This window comes from Coregonus clupeaformis, chromosome 23 (assembly GCF_020615455.1).
Source record: "Coregonus clupeaformis isolate EN_2021a chromosome 23, ASM2061545v1, whole genome shotgun sequence".
Classification (NCBI taxonomy): Eukaryota; Metazoa; Chordata; class Actinopteri; order Salmoniformes; family Salmonidae; genus Coregonus; species Coregonus clupeaformis.
In genome coordinates this window covers 41,341,476-41,361,129 of record NC_059214.1, presented here as the reverse complement: position 1 = coordinate 41,361,129, position 19,654 = coordinate 41,341,476, and the positions used below count along the sequence as shown (strand labels likewise).

The 19,654-nt window shown below is 40.1% G+C and overlaps 1 long non-coding RNA gene across 1 annotated transcript; it reads right to left on the bottom strand.

Moving 5' to 3' along the window:
• Positions 1-18,521: 18,521 nt before the first annotated feature.
• Positions 18,522-19,317, bottom strand: LOC121536308. Its single transcript, XR_005994853.1, has 2 exons — positions 18,830-19,317; positions 18,522-18,689 (listed from the first exon to the last, which is right to left on the bottom strand). It is a non-coding gene; the product is annotated as an uncharacterized LOC121536308 (long non-coding RNA).
• Positions 19,318-19,654: the final 337 nt, after the last annotated feature.

Here is a 19,654-nt window from a genome sequence, read left to right as displayed (position 1 = left end):
TACATCAAGCTTGTGACTCAACAAACTTGTTGGATGCATTTGCTGTTTGTTTTGGTTGTGTTTCAGATTAGTTTGTGCCCAATAGAAATTACTAGTAAATAATGTATTATGTCATTTTGGAGTCACTTAAGAATATAATATCTTTCTAAACAATTCTACATTATTGTGGATGCTACCGTGATTAGGGATAGCCCTGAATTAATCGTGAATAATTATGAGTGAGAAAGTTACAGACCCACAAATAATTGGCGGCGCGCACAATTGGCCCAGCGTAGTCCAGGTTAGGGGAGGGAATGGCCGGCAGGGGATGTAGCTCAGTTGGTAGAGCATGGCGTTTGCAACGCCAGGGTTGTGGGTTCGATAAAAAAAATAATGTATGCACTAACTGTAAGTCGCTCTGGATAAGAGCGTCTGCTAAATGACTAATATATATATATATATATATATATATATATATATATAATAATAATATATATAACAATAAACAAAAAAACAAAAAAAAATGCACATGACTGGGCAGAGGCGCAGCCATGGGTGGGCCTGGGAGGGCATAGGCCCACCCACTTGGGAGCCAGGCCCAGCCAATCAGAATGAGTTTTTCTCCAAAAAAGGGCTTTATTACAGACAGAAATACTTCTCAGTTTCATCAGTTGTCCAGGTGGCTGGTCTCAGATGATCCCCCATAGTCTATGGTCTTATGTTAACCATTCATGCTTTTTATATGTTCTATTTATATCTCCAAATCAACCAATGAAATCAAGCCACATCCGGCCATGATTACAGACACCTGGGTGTGTCCTTTCAAACTATATAAACTAGTGACAGTCTGTGGCTGTGGTAGTCATGACATTTTGTCAGCAGGTTATTGTCATGCAAAAGCCTGCTGGGCTCACAGTAATTCACCGTTAATTAACATAAACATGTTTAGCATCTCCAGGTCTCCACACATACAAGCTGCTGACGTGAGCCTTTGGAACATTTACATTTAAAAAAGTTTAATAAATCAATGTAATATACACCATCGCAATAAATCCATTATTTATTTTAGTCAGGTTTAAAGAAATATTAGGATATGAAGAAATGTATTTCAGAAGAACAGAATATGAGTTGCCATACTGTAAGCCTATGTTATCTGGCTATGCTCCATGCCATAGGATGTAGGCTTGTGCATTTAGCTGACTCTATATGCTTACAAGTCCCGTGCCATTCTTTTATTTGATATGATTTTATAATAAGAAGGATATAATTGAACTTAGCTGAATAAAATAGAAATGATATTTTACCCATTACAGAGCGAGTGCGCAGATGTTGAGCATTAAAGTCATAATTTGAAACAAGTCCTATATGCTAGATTTAGAGTTATTTGGCAACTTTAGTTGTGAATGATACAAACCTTTGAATGTCTTAGAAATCAAACATATATGGGCGTGGTGCATGGTGCGACTATAGGCTATTAATGATATGAGAAAATAGCAAAAAAAGCTTGCGCTCTGTTCCTTGCCTCAGGCTGCACAGCTGTTCTCTCATCAAGTGATCATATTTTCACCCATCAGACTATTCTCAATTTAATCTTGTCTTTACTAATATGTAAAATTAGTAGAAATAAGACTTGTCATCTGTTTGCACTTGAAAATCGAATAGAGGTCGCAAGCTTTCCCGCCGGTCCGTTTTGTAGGCTACTTCGGTTTTATAGCAGTGCATGTGCTTAATATGAGCAGCTGATAAATAAATATAAGAACATTTATTTAACTCCAGGCATCAACCACTGTTTGAGGAGCATGCTCTCGCTGCCCAACAGGGGATATTCCGCCCAAACTCTGTACGCCATGGGCTCTCCAACCCTGTCCCTGCAGCTACCCAGTGCTTCATTTGGGAAACCAAGTGAAATCTGTTCCGGAACATCGATAGTAACATGTTTTCGCAACGAAATATAATTCATTAAACGGTTGACAGCCCGTCTGCTCGCTCGAGAAAGGAATGAAGGATAGAGCGGAGGAGATGGAAACGCATGGTGGTGAGATAGATAAAGGTTATGTGTTACCCAATTAATTATGACAAATAAATAAATAAACTATTACTAGGCTATTCAAAATCAAACAAAAATCCCCTAGCCTAATTGTAGGCTAACTGTAAGCACAATCAACATCATTATCTAGGGCTATACGTTCTCTCCCAGACTCATAGACATTTTGGAGCGTAGCATAAGGTCCATCCAGTTTGCATAATAATTACAGTCAACACTCAAAGGTGATTACTCAAATTTGTTTAATTTTGGAGTATAGGCTAGACCAATTATGTAGCCTACGAAAGACATTAAATCATTTTTGTTTCATGTTTTTCTGCCATGTGTAATATGCAGTAAGCTATGTATTGTATAACGGCACAATCAGAATTGAAATCAGATTTTTTTTCGGGCTTTGGCTCATAAACCTAGCATATGTATAAACTATAATATGCATATGAGGTTTTGAAATAATCATCACCTTAGAAAGTGATGTCCATTTCATTGTTGGGCTTTGAAACAACATCCACAACAACTACATTTTACATTGTTTGAACCTGGTGTTGAACTTCTTTCTTCAAATTGATCATCACAGTGAGATGAATTTTAAAAGTAGATAGGCCTACTGTTTTGATGATAAGTGTTTGATGTGTGATTTTCGATTGCATTTGCATTGATGTCAGAGTGGTTAGAGGGAGAATAATGCCCTGAGTACCAGGCCATTAGGGCCTGATGGTAGTTAGCAAGTTGGGTCCTACCCAGTTGTGTAAAGTACTTAAGTAAAAATACTTTAAAGTACTACTTAAGTAGATTATGGGGGTATCTGTACTTTACTTTACTATTTATATTTTTGACAACTTTTACTTTTACTTTTACACATTAAAAAAATATATATATATATTTGTCATTTAGCAGATGCTCTTATTCCTATAGAAAATAATGTTATTTTTACTCCATACATTTTCCCTGACACTCAAAAGTACTCTTACATTTTGAATGGCTAGCAGGAAAGGAAAATGCTCAAATTCATGCACTTATCAAGAGAACACCCCTGGTCATCCCTACTGCTTCTGATCTGATAGACTCACTAAACACAAATGCTTCATTTGTAAATTATGTCTGAGTGTTGGAGTGTGCCCCTGGCTATCCTTAAATAAAAAAACAAGAAAATGGTGCCTTCTGGTTTGCTTAATATAGGGAATTTTAAATGATTTATACTTTTACTTTTACTCTCAATACTTAAGTATATTTTAGCATTTACATGGACTTTTAATACTCAAGTATATTTAAAACCAAATACTTTTAGACTTTTACTCAAATAGTATTTTACTGGGTGACTTTTACTTTTACTTTCACTTTTACTTGAGTAATTTTCTATTAAGGTATCTTCACTTTTACTCAAGTATGACAATTGGGTACTTTTTCCACCACCGGTACTACCAAAGCATGTCCAGAGTGCATAAAAGGAGATTACAGTGACTCAATGGTCACATGGAATTTTGCAGTCATGGCTCATGACTGCTTGTGTGGCGGTAATACTGTCACCGCAACAACCCTAATTCATAGATACAATTTGGCTACATAGGCCTACAAACATTATTTACAATGGATAGCAAAAACACAATAATCACAAGTATGGCCTCAGATCAAACTCTACTTGAGACCTAAGGGAGCAAGGGTCTTTAATTTTAAGATCCAGGCAGCCTCTCATTTTAATAATAAATTGTCAAGGTCACCCCCTCTCCTAGGGAGGGTGACGTGTTCGATGCCATTATAGCTGAAGGGACGAAGTAGAGTGGTTTACTTCCAAAAAGTGGGCCGCAACTGGGTACATCTAGTTTTTGCACCTAATGGTGTTACTGTATGATGCTCAAAGATTCTTACTTTTAGTTTGCGCTTCGCTTTTACCACAAGGACAAGTTATAAGAGAAATAACTGCCTTAGTGGAGCACGTGATAACACCTTTGATTGGGATCTGTTTCCCTGTTTGGGGGTGTTTGAAGGATCTACATTGGTGAGTGCCATTGTATTGACTTCAGCCATTACACTTGTAGTTTGACAGAATTGTCGTAGGTCAAACTGTTTATCAAGGGAAGCGGGTGATAGCTTTCAGCCCTCAACAAACTGTTACAATCAGTGGGTTTCCTATAAAGATCAGTGTATAGAAACTGATTTGGCAGGTTGTTCTCCTGCCCCTGAGAAGGTCTGGCAGCGTGCTCGTCAGTTCTGTTACTGGCCCTCCAGGTCACAGCCCTCTGCACCAACTGGATTTCCAGAAGAGCATGTTCAGAGCGGAGACAATGACTATGACCACACTCAATCGACACACAGCTCTGACAAGCATGTCGACCATGACCCCTACCACTCCTCCACTTCATATTTCAAAAGTTATTTGGCTCCCCTGCAATATTATTATTAGTTTCTATACATATACACTACCGTTCAAAAGTTTGGGGTCACTTAGAAATGTCATTTTTTTTCGAAAGAAAAGCATTTTTTCTGTCCATTAAAATAACATCAAATTGATCAGAAATACAGTGTAGACATTGTTAATGTTGTAAATGGCTATTGTAGCTGGAAACGGCTGATTTTTAATGGAATATCTACATAGGCGACTAGTTGAGTATCTGGAGCATCTGCAATTGTGGGTTCGATTACAGGCTCAAAATGGCCAGAAACAAATAACCTTCATCTGACACTCGTCAGTCTATTCTTGTTCTATTCTTGTTCTGCTCACAAGCAAAAACTCAAACAGGAAGTACCAGGGATGCTCTCAATATGGAAGTGGTCAGATGAAGCAGATGCTAAGCTACAGGATTGTTTTACCTAGCACATGGAATATGTTCCGGGATTCATCTGATAACATCAGTCAACGGCTTCATTAATATGTGCATCGATGACGTCGTCCCCACAGTGACCGTACATAAAGTTGAAGTCGGAAGTTTACATACACCTTAGCCAAATACATTTAAACTCAGTTTTTCACAATTCCTGACATTTAATCCTAGTAAAAATTCCCTGTTTTAGGTCAGTTAGGATCTCCACTTTACTTTAAGAATGTGAAATGTCAGAATAATAGTAGAGAGAATGATTTATTTCAGCTTTTATTTATTTCATCACATTCCCAGTGGGTCAGAAGTTTACATACACTTAATTAGTATTTGGTAGCATTGTCTTTAAATTGTTTAACTTAGGTCAAACGTTTCGGGTAGCCTTCCACAAGCTTCCCACAATAAGTTGGGTGAATTTTGGCCCATTCCTCCTGACAGAGCTGGTGTAACTGAGTCAGGTTTGTAGGCCTCCTTGCTCGCACATGCTTTTCAGTTCTGCCCAAAAATTTCCTATAGGATTGAGGTCAGGGCTTTGTGATGGCCACTCCAATACCTTGACTTTGTTGTCCTTAAGCCATTTTGCCACAACTTTGGAAGTATGCTTGGGGTCATTGTCCATTTGGAAGACACATTTGCGACCAAGCTTTAACTTCCTGACTGGTGTCTTGAGATGTTGCTTCAATATATCCACATAATTTTCCTTCCTCATGATGCCATCTATTTTGTGAAGTGCACCAGTCCCTCCTGCAGCAAAGCATCCCCACAGCATGATGCTGCCACCCCTGTGCTTCACGGTTGGGATGGTGTTCTTCGACTTGCAAGCGACCCTCTTTTTCCTCCAAACATAACGTTGGTCATTATGGCCAAACAGTTCTGTTTTTGTTTCATAAGACCAGAGGACATTTCTCCAAAAAGTACGATCTTTGTCCCCATCTGCAGTTGCAAACCGTAGTCTGGCTTTTTTATGGTGGTTTTGGAGCAGTGGCTTCTTCCTTGCTGAGCGGCCTTTCAGGTTATGTCGATATAGGACTCGTTTTACTGTGGATATAGATACTTTGTACCTGTTTCCTCCAGCATCTTCACAAGGTCCTTTGCTGTTGTTCTGGGATTGATTTACACTTTTCGCACCAAAGTACGTTCATCTCTAGGAGACAGATCGCGTCTCCTTCCTGAGCGGTATGACGGCTGCGTGGTCCCATGGTGTTTATACTTGCGTACTATTGTTTGTACAGATGAACGTGGTACCTTTAGGCATTTGGAAATTGCTCCCAAGGATGAACCAGACTTGTGGAGGTCTACAATTTTTTTCTGATGTCTTGACTGATTTATTTGGGTTTTCCCATGATGTCAAGCAAAGAGGCACTGAGTTTGAAGGTAGGCAACGAAATACATCCACAGGTACACCTCCAATTGACTCAAATGATGTCAATTAGCCTATCAGAAGCTTCTAAAGCCATGACATAATTTTCTGGAATTTTCCAAGCTGTTTAAAGGCACAGTCAATTTAGTGTATGTAAACTTCTGACCCACTGGAATTGTGATACAGTGAATTATAAGGGAAATAATCTGTCTGTAAACAATTGTTGGGAAAATTACTTGTGTCATTCACAAAGTAGATGTCCTATCCGACTTGCCAAAACTATAGTTTGTTAACAAGAAATTTGTGGAGTGGTTGAAAAACGAGTTTTAATGACTCCAACCTAGGTGTATGTAAACTTCCGACTTCAACTGTACATATCCCAGAAGCCATGGATTACAGGCAACATCCACACTGAGCTAAAGGCTAGAGCTGCCGCTTTCAAGGAGCGGGACACTAATCCGGACGCTTATAAGAAATCCCGCTACGACGTCGGACGAGCCATCAAACAGGCAAAGCATCAAATATTTTTTTTAATGTAATTTGAAATATATATATATTTTAAGGGTTAGATCAGCTTTACTATTGCAGATAGATTGTAACTTCCATCAATGTAATTGTCTGCATCACTTCCAATCCCCCATATGTATTTTTTCTCGCAAATATACATATATATATATATATATATAGTGAGGGAAAAAAGTATTTGATCCCCTGCTGATTTTGTACGTTTGCCCACTGACGAAGACATGATCAGTCTATAATTTTAATGGTAGGTTTATTTGAAGAGTGAGAGACAGAATAACAACAAAAAAATCCAGAAAAACGCATGTCAAAAATGTTATAAATTGATTTGCATTTTAATGAGGGAAATAAGTATTTGACCCCTCTGCAAAACATGACTTAGTACTTGGTGGCAAAACCCCTTGTTGGCAATCACAGAGGTCAGACGTTTCTTGTAGTTGGCCACCAGGTTTGCACACATCTCAGGAGGGATTTTGTTCCACGCCTCTTTGCAGATCTTCTCCAAGTCATTAAGGTTTCGAGGCTGACGTTTGGCAACTCTAACCTTCAGCTCCCTCCACAGATTTTCTATGGGATTAAGGTCTGGAGACTGGCTAGGCCACTCCAGGACCTTAATGTGCTCCTTCTTGAGCCACTCCTTTGTTGCCTTGGCCATGTGTTTTGCGTCATTGTCATGCTGGAATACCCATCCACGACCCATTTTCAATGCCCTGGCTGAAGGGAGGAGATTCTCACCTAAGATTTGGCTCCGTCCATCGTCCCTTTGATGCGGTGAAGTTGTCCTGTCCCCTTAGCAGAAAAACACCCCAAAGCATAATGTTTCCACCTCCATGTTTGACGGTGGGGATGGTGTTCTTGGGGTCATAGGCAGCATTCCTCCTCCTCCAAACACGGGGAGTTGAGTTGATGCCAAAAAGCTCGATTTTGGTCTCATCTGACCACAACACTTTCACCCAGTTCTCCTCTGAATCATTCAGATGTTCATTGGCAAACTTCAGACGGCCCTGTATATGTGCTTTCTTGAGCAGGGGGACCTTGCGGGCACTGCAGGATTTCAGTCCTTCACGGCATAGTGTGTTACCAATTGTTTTCTTGGTGACTATGGTCCCAGCTGCCTTGAGATCATTGACAAGATCCTCCCGTGTAGTTCTGGGCTGATTCCTCACCGTTCTCATGATCATTGCAACTCCACGTGGTGAGATCTTGCATGGAGCCCCAGGCCGAGGGAGATTGACAGTTATTTTGTGTTTCTTCCATTTGCGAATAATCGCACCAACTGTTGTCACCTTCTCACCAAGCTGCTTGGCGATGGTCTTGTAGCCCATTCCAGCCTTGTGTAGGTCTACAATCTTGTCCCTGACATCCTTGGAGAGCTCTTTGGTGTTGGCCATGGTGGAGAGTTTGGAATCTGATTGATTGATTGCTTCTGTGGACAGGTGTCTTTTATACAGGTAACAAACTGAGATTAGGAGCACTCCCTTTAAGAGTGTGCTCCTAATCTCAGCTCGTTACCTGTATAAAAGACACCTGGGAGCCAGAAATCTTTCTGATTGAGAGGGGGTCAAATACTTATTTCCCTCATTAAAATGCAAATCAATTTCTAACATTTTTTACATTCGTTTTTCTGAATTATTTTTTTTGTTATTCTGTCTCTCACTGTTCAAATAAACCTACCATTAACATTATAGACGGATCATTTCTTTGTCAGTGGGCAAACGTACAAAATCAGCAGGGGATCAAATACTTTTTTTCCCTCATATACATACATACATACATACATACATACATACATACATACATACATACATACATACATACATACATACATACATACATACATACATACATACATACATACATACATATAAATACATAACATATACATAACATATACATATACATACATATCCTTTAAAAAAATATATTTCCCTTTATTACTTTCCAACCCCACCACCCCTTCCCTAATTGGAGTAAACTAGTGAACAACAATGCTTAGGCCTCTACTTCCAGCTTATACATACCATATACATTTTATGGACACAGTCAATTTTACAATAATTCTATTTTGTTTGTTTTTACTCCTGAACTTCCTCTACCCTCAACCTTTCCGATCATTTTCATGATGTCCATCCAGTTTGCTTCTATATGCCATATCTTTCTAATTGTGCTCTTTCACAAAAGCTCTCAACCTATAACCTATATACTTATTATGGACACAGTATGCTTTACATTAGTTATCCTGTTGTTATTAGTTGTTGTTAGTTGTTATTAGTCCCATCCTTCAACTCCATTCAACACCTCCCATCTATCTCTTAACACCATCCATATTGGATTTCTATTTGCCATAACATTTTAAACTGTACTGTGATGTTTTACAAAAGTTCTGAATCCTTCTTTTCTCATTGTTTCTACAGATTGTAAATTGAACATTTTTGCTAAAGGTATTATTATATTATTGATCGATTGACTATGACTTTTCAGATCACCCAGTAGTGCTATCTGCAGGGTTAGCTCCAGGTAAATATTGCAATCCTTTAGCCATTCCTGGACCTGTGTCCAAAAACAAGCTACAAATGGACAGTACCAAAACAAATTATCTAATGATTCTGTCTCTTCGCAGCAAAATCTGCAGAGCTGGGAAGATTGTATCCCCCATATAAATAACATTCTATTGGTAGCAAGAATTTTGTAAAATAATTTTAATTGAAAAATTCTAAGTTTTGAATCCGGTGTCGTTTTGCGTATCAGTTCATAAACACTATGCCATGGAATCGGTACCTCAATAATAACCAATAATGTTCTTTAATGTTCTTTTTCCATATGTTTTTGTTAGCTGCATGTACGACATAACTCCACCAGTCATACCTATGATATCATTTACGAAGATTATATGTTTTTATTTTTTATTTAAAAAAAAATAATGATTTTTTTATCAATTAGTATATTTGAGTTTAACCACAATATTTGTTGCATTATTTGTTCTGTCGTTTCTGGAGGATTACATTGAAATTGCAACCAACTTTCTATGGCTTGTTTTAGAAATAGTGATATTTGGGAGATTATTTCCTTTTCAAATAACTGAAAGTGAGAGGTTGTAATCTGAATAAAGGGAAAAAGGCCATTCTTCAACATTGGGTGAGACAATCTTACTAATTTGCTAGAGAACTAGTTAGTGTAAAAAAAAAAATCTGATTAGAACGAATAATGTCCGACAATACCTTTTTAATTCTATGCGCTATATATTTTGCTAGAATTTTTCATCACAACACTGACGTGTAAGGGGCCTCCAATTTTTTTAATGGACTGGATCTTTATATTTTCCACTTTTATCCTGTTTCAGTAATAATGAAATCAGACCTCCTTCTTGAGTGTCTGATAATCTACCATTTACATAGGAGTGGTTAAAACATGCTAATAACGGTCCTCTGAGTATATCAAAAAAGGTTTGGTATACCTCGACTGGTATGCCATCCAACCCTGGAGTTTTCCCGGACTTAAAGTCTTTAATTGCATTCAGAAGTTCCTCCTCTGTAATTTGACCTTTACATTTTTTACATTTGAGTCATTTAGTAGACACTCTTATCCAAAGCGACTTACAGTTAGTGACTGCATACATTTTTCATACCTTCACATGAGTCTTTCTGTATGGCTGTTAATTTTACATTATCAATAGAAAAAAATCTCTACAATTAGCTTCTGTTAGAGGAGATGGAGGCGGCTGAAACGAAAACATATGCTTAAAGTACTTTGCTTCCTCCTTCAAAATATAATTTGGTCAATCATTGGTGACTCCATCATTTGTATCCAGTTTCAGTAAATAATTTTTGGTAGCATTTCTATGTTAAATATTAAAAAAGAATTTGGAAAGAAAACTAAGGTCGAATCTCTGACGCTCATCAGATGTGGCAGGGCTGGCAAACTATCACAGATTACAAAGGGAAACCCATCTGCGAGCTCCCCAGTCTACATGCCTTCTATGCTTGCTTCGAGGCAAGCAACACTGAACCATGCATGAGAGCACCAGCTGTTCCCTGTGTGATCTCACTCTCCATAGCCTATGTGAGTAAGTCCAGTATGAAAAATGTATGCACTCACTAACTGTAAGTCGCTCTGGATAAGAGCGTCTGCTAAATGACTAAAATGTAAAATGTAAACAGGTTAACATTCACAAGACATAGGGCCAGATGGATTACCAGGACGCGTACTCAGACAATGTGTCTTCACTGACATTTTCAACCTCTCCTTGACCCTGTCTGTAATACCTACATATTTCAAGCAGACCACCATAGTCCCTGTGCCCAAGAACGCAAAGGTAACCTGTCTAAATGACTATCACCCTGTGGCACTCACATCTGTAGCCATGAAATGCTTTGAAAGGCTGGTCACTACTCATATCAACACCATCCCCCCAGACACCCTAGACCCACTCTAATTCGCATACCACCCCAACAGATCCACAGATGACACAATCTCTATTGTACTCCACACTACCCTTTCCCACTTTGATAAGAGGAACACCTACATGAGAATGTTGTTAATTGACTACAGCTCAGCGTTCAACACCATAGTGCCCTCCAAGCTCATCACTAAGCTCAGCACCCTGGGACTGAACACCTCCCTCTGGAAATGGATCCTGGACTTCCTGACGGGCTGCCCTCAGGTGGTGAGTGTAGGCAACAACACATCCGCCACGCTGACCTTGAACACGGGGACCCATCAGGGGTGCGTGCTTAGTCCCCTCCTGTACTCTCTGTTTACCCAAGAATGCGTGGCCGCGCACAACTCCAACACCGTCATTAAGTTTCCTGACAACACAACGGTGGTAGACCTGATCACCAATGATGATGAGACCGCCTATAGGGAGGAAGTCAGTGATCTGGCAGTGTGGTGCCAGGACAACAACCTTTCCCTCAACGTCTGCAAGACAAAGGAGCTGATTGTGGACTACAGGAAACGGAGGGCCGAGCAAGCCCCATCCACATCAACAGGGCTGTAGTGGAGCGTGTCGAGAGCTTTAAGTTGCTCTGTGTCAACATCACTAAGGAATTAACATGGTCCACACACACCAACACAGCCATGAAGGCACGACAACGCCTCTTCCCACTCAGGAGGCTGAAAAGATTTGGCATGGGCCCTCAGATCCTCAAAAAGTTATACAGCTGCACCATTGAGAACATCTTGACTGGCTGCATCACCGCTTTGTATGGCAACTGCTTGGGATCCAACCGCAAAGCGCTACAGAGGGTAGTGCGTATGGCGCAGTACATCACCAGGACCGAGCTCCCTGCCATCCAGGAACTCTATACCAGGCGGTCTCAGAGGAAGGCCCTAAAAATGGTCTAAGACTCCAGCCACCCAAGTCATAGACTGTTCTCTCTGCTACTACATGGCAAGCCGTACCGATGCACCAAGTCTGAAACCAACAGGACCCTGAACAACTTCAACCCCCGAGCCATAAAACTGCAAAATAGCTACCCAGACGATCTTCATTATCTATCATGTTGTCTAGTCACTTTACCCTACACTATACAAAACGTACACTATACGTATATATCTACCTCAATTATCTTGTACTCCTGCACATCGACTCGGTACTGGTACCCTGTGTATATCGGCAAGTTATCATTACTCATTGTGTATTTATTCCTTGTGTTTATTATCTTTCTATACATTTTGTTTTATCTCTGTGTTGTTGGGAAGGGCCCGTAAGTAAGCATTTCGGTGTTAGTCTACACCTGTTGTTTACGAAGCATGTGATTGTGGACTACAAGAAATGGAGGATTCAACCATTGGCTCAACTTACCCCAAGGCAAACATTTTGACTATACTAGCCCACACAGCTACAAGAATGCTATTTCATGCTAGGTTTAGGACCTCATATTGAAGCTTATAGAGACCCCAACTGATGTATAGAACAATCTTTAAATGTTCTACTTTTGTTTAGACACAAGCATCATGAAACCTCTAACACAATAAATGCATTTAACTTGGTAAAAATCAGTTTTTTGGACCTAACTTGCTTACCACTTTTTCCATGTGGTTTCTTCCTTCACAGACTCCATTAAATTATGACCTCTTCCTAAACATTTGGTCAAATTATACATTTTGTGTATGGTTTCCTAGAAACAATGGTGGCTCAACTTACCCCTTTGGCTCAACTTACCCCACTCTCCCCTACTAGACTTTAGTTGAAAAGCCAACTGCTTCAAAGACACAATGTAAACAATAATGGACTGGCATAGCTGTTAACGACCTAAATTATCCTAATGGTGATGTGCCTTTACACATTTAAACCAGCCCAAAGCCCGCCTTGAACTGCCAAAAAATCCCAAAAGCCTGAAAGGCCTGCGGCTCGTAAAGAGCAAGTGTTATTCTTCAATCTACTTTATTCTACATTTTCTTGTAAATAGTTCATGGGTTGATGGTTTGTGTATTTTCCAGGAGCTTGCTCAGTTGTCTTGCTAAAAATAATTTTTCAGTTTTTCCTATATTGGCTCAAATTAGTTACTGTTTTTCACTTCCCTCTGGAAAATTGTTTCTTTAAATAAATACTGATTAAACATTATTTCTGTTGCAATTTTGCATTATTGGGTATCTTAAATGCCATCACAGAGTAGGCTGATACCTATGGATCTTGGGTCCATGAAATGGGGTAAGGCTTTACATTGCAATATGAATTCACCAACTACTTCTCAGATAGAGTTCAATGTGTCAAATCGGAGGGCCTGTTGTCTGGACCTATGGCAGTCTCTATGGGGGTGCCACAGGGTTCAATTCTTGGGCCGACTCTTTTCTCTGTGTATATCAATGATGTCGCTCTTGCTGCTGGTGACTCTCAGATCCACCTCTACGCAGACGACACCATTTTGTATACATCTGGCCCTTCATTGGATACTGTGTTAACAAACCTCCAAACGAGCTTCAATGCCATACAACACTCCTTCAGTAGCCTCCAACTGCTCTTAAACACTAGTAAAACTAAATGCATGCTCTTCAATCGAACGCTGCTGGCATCCGCCCACCCGACTAGAATCACTACTCTCGACGGGTCTGACCTAGAGTATGTGGACAACTACAAATACCTAGGTGTCTGGTTAGACTGTAAACTCTCCTTCCAGACTCACATTAAGAATCTCCAATCCAAAGTTAAATCTAGAATCGGTTTCCTATTTCGCAACAAAGCCTCCTTCACTCATGCTGCCAAACATGCCCTCGTAAAACTGACTATCCTACCGATCCTTGACATCGGCAATGTCATTTACAAAATAGCCTCCAACACTCTACTCAGCAAATTGGATGTAGTCTATCACAGTGCCATCCGTTTTGTCTCCAAAGCCCCATATACTACCCACCACTGTGACCTGTATGCTCTTGTTGACTGGTCCTCACTACATATTCGTCGCCAAACCCACTGTCTCCAGGCCATCTATAAATCACTGCTAGGCAAATCCCCGCCTTATCTTAGCTCATTGGTCACCATAGCAACACCCACCCGTAGTATGCGCTCCAGCAGGTATATCTCACTGGTCATCCCCAAAGCCAACACCTCCTTTGGCCACCATTCCTTCCAGTTCTCTGCTGCCAATGATTGGAACAAATTGCAAAACTCTCTGAAGCTGGAGACTCTTATCTCCCTCACTAACTTTAAGCATCAGTTGTCAGAGCACCTTACCGATCACTGCACCTGTACACAGCTCATCTGAAATTAGCCCACCCAACTACCTCATCCCTATATTGTTATTTATTTTGCTCATTTGCACCCCAGTATCTCTATTTGCACATCATCTCTTGCACATCTATCATTCCAGTGTTAATACTAATTGTAATTATTTTGCACTATAGCCTATTTATTGCCTTACCTCCATAACTTGCTACATTTGCACACACTGTATATATATTTTCTGTTGTATTTTTGACTTTATGTTTTGTTTTACCCCATATGTAACTCTGTGTTGTTGTTTTTATCGCACTGCTTTGCTTTATCTTGGCCAGCTCGCAGTTGTAAATGAGAACTTGTTCTCAACTGGCTTACCTGGTTAAATAAAGGTTTAAAAAAAAAAGAAAAAAGAAAAAATGTTTAACACGCATAGGATGAATAGTGAGGTGATTTCCCACAGTTAAAGTTCCCTAATATGACGACGTTGATGCTAATATTTATGTAAACCTTTTTAGAATGGTAATCGGTTTGTGTCACTGAGTAGGCTGATACCCAATTTCATGGACCCAAGTTCCATAGGTAAGGCTGTACAGTGCATATAAGTATGCCCCCAATGCAATTCTAAAGTATAATACATCCACAGTGCAATTTCAACATAATTTTTCATTTTTTGTGTCAAATGAACTAATTGTCTTTTGTTTAATTTATATAACAAAATTCCGACCTTGTTTAGCATTGTCTAGTGCAAATATGTAATGCTTCCACTGTTTGTATCCGTTTGAATCACTTTCAATGGGTAACTTTTATTTTGAAGTCGAACCGCTTGTTCCACTAGTGTTGATAATCCTTCATATGGCTAGGTTCACACAGGTCCACAGACCGCTCGCTTTCTCGACGAGGGAGAAAGCGCAGCCAGACTAATCGATTGCATGATATCCATAGAAATAGAGTTAACACTATTTAATACTAATTAATTATATTTCTATGGTCATATCTGAGATAAGATACCATGCCAAGCATAAAAAATCCAGTCAAATAAATTCGGCCAAGGGCCGAGTGTCAAACCTATTTTTGTCCTCTATCCATCGTTTTTGGAAATGTCGATGCTCCCTCATTGTCTAGCTTGACACAGTCAAGGAACTATAGGATTGTCGGTCCATTATAATTTCTACACGGTTTCGATTTAGTCATTTTAAAGTACACTGAACAAACACGCAACATGTAAAGTGTTGGTCCCATGTTTCATGAGCTGAAACGAAAGATCCCAGAAATGTTCCATATGCACAAAAAGCTTATTTCTCTCAAATGTTGAGCACAAATTTGTTTGCATTTATCCTTTGCCAAGATAATCCATCCACCTGACAGGTGTGGCATATCAAGAAGCTGATTAAACAGCATGATCATTACACAGGTGTACCTTGTGCTGGGGACAATAAAAGGCCACTCTAAAATGTGCATTTTTATCACACAACACAATGCCACAGATGTCTCAGGTTTTGAGGGAGCATGCAATTGGCATGGTGACTGAAGGAATGTCCACCAGAGCTGTTGCCAGATAATTGAATGTTAATTCCTCTACCATAAGCTGCCTCCAACGTCATTTTTAGAGAATTTGGCAGTACCTCACAACCCGCAGACCACGTGTATGGCGTCGTGTGGGCGAGCGGTTTGCTGATGTCTATGTTGTGAACAGAGTGCCCTATTGGACAAATGTATGTAGGTCCCACCCCGATTAGTTTCATTTACTCTGTTTGCTTCTGTTTCGTACCTAAAGTAAATGGTAAAACGTTTTGCAACGGACAAAACGTTTTGCAATGGAATCAAACTAATGAATACACACCAGGTGACGTTCTCGTAGGCAAAATAGTGGCAAATTTATTCATATGCATTCATCAGTTCCTGGCGATTTACTAATCGAGACTATGCCCTGAAAAGAAAAGGCTAGAAACAAACTAAGTCTATTAGTCTAACAAAAAAACATTGTAAATTAATAGGCCTATGATTTAAATACCTCAAAAGTGATCAGCCTCAGTGTTTTACAAACAACCCACTGCACAAAAACTGTTTGAATTAACGTTGTTTCCACGTAATTTCAACAAAACAAATTCAATGTGATGACATTGAATCAACGTGGCAAACTGATTGGATTTGCAAAAAGTCATAAAGTAAGGGAATTTCGTATTTTTTTTCGCCCAACTAAAAATCAAATGATGTGACATTTTTTTGTTGATTTCACGTTGAATTCACATTAGTTGACAACTCAACCAAATGTAAATCAAAACTAGAAGTTAAACTAGGGTCTGTGCCCAGTGGGAATAAAGGCAGTGCTGTTTCTAGGCATAAGTGACAGAAGCACTGCTGCTAGGGGCCTCCAACCCCAAAAAGTCAGTTCGGGTTTCAACTTAATTGATAATTAATTTCGAAATGTGGTAGTGCATCAGCAGTTTTCCTTTTGTTATGTCAGTTACTGACAGTCAGTCAATTAGGAAGCCCATGTCAGCTAACATTTTATCGATTGCTATGTAAGTTAGTCTAGCCAGATATCTAAACCTTGTAGTAATTATGGCCGAATTACTGACCGGGCACACAAGGCACGAGCCCAGGCACTGACCTCCAGGGGGCCCCTATTGATTTTGTTAATGACTCTCACTCAGATATCATTAACATGGCATAAGTCATGGCAAAATGTGTAGTATTGCAGGAAACTTGCTTTAAAACTGCAAAACGTTCCCTCCATCCCATCGCAAAATGTGAAGAGGATGGCACAATGAGTAGAATCGCATGAACTTAGTTTTAAAACTGCCAAATGTTCTCTGTGCTCCATGGAAAAATGGGTAGAATTGCAAAAAATGTGCTTTAAAACTGCAATATTTTCTCTATGCCCTATGGCAAAATGTGTGGAATTACAGGACATTAACTTTAAAGCTGCACATTTTTTTGTATCTCCGCCGCTAAGAGGGGGGCCACTAAAATGTTTTGCTGCGAAGGTGGGGGGCCCCCCCAACCAAACATTTCTTAGGGGCCTCAAAATGCTAGAAATGTCCCTGAATAAACGCTTGTTTTTTCAAACAATAAGGCTGGTTTTACAAACAATTGTCAGGTGTCATGCTGGTATTTCAATGACAGAATGTAAACCGTTAAATGTGCATTAGCGTTAGTGGATAAAATAAGCGCTACAGTGCTACTCCACACAGACGCATTCATCTCTTCAGTCAGCTGAGCAACTACCCACTACACCTTTTTCAATTTCTTTCTACAATTTCTTTTTATGTTTTTTTTTCTTTCAGCACCTTCAATACTCTGAAATTATAAATAAAGACATATAAAGGCTGTGGTGGTGTAGAGTATGCTAATATTGCACTTTATGTGTGTCTTAAACTCTCCATCAGTAGGCTATGTCTTGTGTCTGATTCCTCCCAATGAGCCAGTTAATCATAGGGTTTCATAGGGTTTGACTATGAGCAAGTGGCTCTCCTGCATTCTCATTTAAAACTCCTAGCTTTAGGGAGAGGTGCTAATGAGAACCAACTTCAGCTAATTCCAGTGTTTCCATTCTGGGTGAAATGGCCTGGGTTAGAGTAGTAGTTAGTCCTGGTGATGAATGCACCATACCTGTCCCCTGCAGCCAGGTGCACTCACACTGACAGACCAGCAGGTGGTAGGGTTTCACAGGCACAGCTCTATAGGTGAGGCATGTTCTAATGGTGGGCATCATCAGAGAACCTCAGCTTCAATGGTTCTTGATCACAGGAGGTTGTTGGGACCTTAAATGGGGAGGACGGGCTTGTGGTAATGGCTGGAGCGGAATCAGTGGAATAGTATCAAATACATCAAACACATAGTTTGATGCCATTGAATTCACTCCGTTCCAGACATTATTATGAGCCGTCCTCCACTCAGCAGCCTCCACTGTTGTTGATGTACGCAGGGAACAACTGGGATAAAAAAGAGTCTCTGGCATTTCTAACACACCGGCCCATTTTTTTCCTTGAGGCCCCCATCAGGCTAAAATTCACCAGCCCTGTCCACCCCTGCATGTACCCTTCCTTTGTCACATATGAATATTTAGCCTACTTTTAGTGTTTATATATTTTCAACCTTCCTCAAACGACTGATTATTTTTTGGAAAAATTCAGTGCAAAGAAAAAGTATATTTTATTAGCTAATTTAATTCCAAATGTAAGCATGACCCATATTGATGAGAGCGACGGACTCTCTTGGTGAAGCATTGGGAGATTGATACTGGATGAGCTTCACTTGCTTTACAGTTGACAGTTTCCCACTCAACACCCTTCTTCTCTTGTCCATCTCCCACCTCTGACACATTCACCATGGAATAGAAGAAAAGTTACATATAAAGTGCAATTTTTTATCAATCTTATTGCCTTGTTGCTTGTGTAACATTGTGGTGTTCTCCTATAGACTCATGCCCCCAGTGCCCCTTCACATCACTGTACCTGTAGAAGCCACCGGAAACTGATCAGGCCCATGCCGCGCAACAGACAGTAGATGTGAGCAGAGGTGCCCCAGAACACACATCTTGCAGCCTCCATCCTCTCAGAATTCCCATGGACCTCGTCAACCTTCGTCCTCCAGACAGGCTCTGCCGCTCCCTCTCTTTCCTCACTCCTGAGCTCAGTTACCCGGGTAAGAGGTTTTCTAAACATGGCTCAAAAGCTGGGCGTACTATCTCTGGTGGTCTGGTGAGAAGTGGGTTCCGATAGTGGCCTGATTCCATGTCCAGCGATGTTAGATGTTTCTTAGAATTGTGTGTGTGTCGATGTTGATAGGTGGGGTGCTGGCCCACTGCTTTGGGATCATAGCAGGCAACCGACCCTTACAAAGAGCCTCGCTATCTGGGACTCCAATGTGTAATGCCAAAACACCCACTCAGATAACAATAGTAACACATTTCTCAATAATGAAGAGTAAAATCAGAGCGAATTGAAAAAGAAGCCTCTCTCCAAAGAGATAGGTGAAATCTGATGTTTGGAATGTTTGATTAGACTGTTGGAATTAGGTTGTCGCGGTACAGTGGTTTATGATGTCACAGTTGTTAGATATGACCATAGAATTAGAATGCATAATTCTAAGAATGGAACATTGAAGAGCTACAGCAGACAGAGGGTGACCCAGACTCTGACCTGGGTGTCCAAGGGGCAGTAGTACAGCAAAGCAACTATACTGGACACCACAACCCTATAGTGGGGACTGCAAACAATGATAGTGTGATTAGGTTAGGTGTACCATTTTAGTGACGTTTATCTGTTGGTCCTGACTGT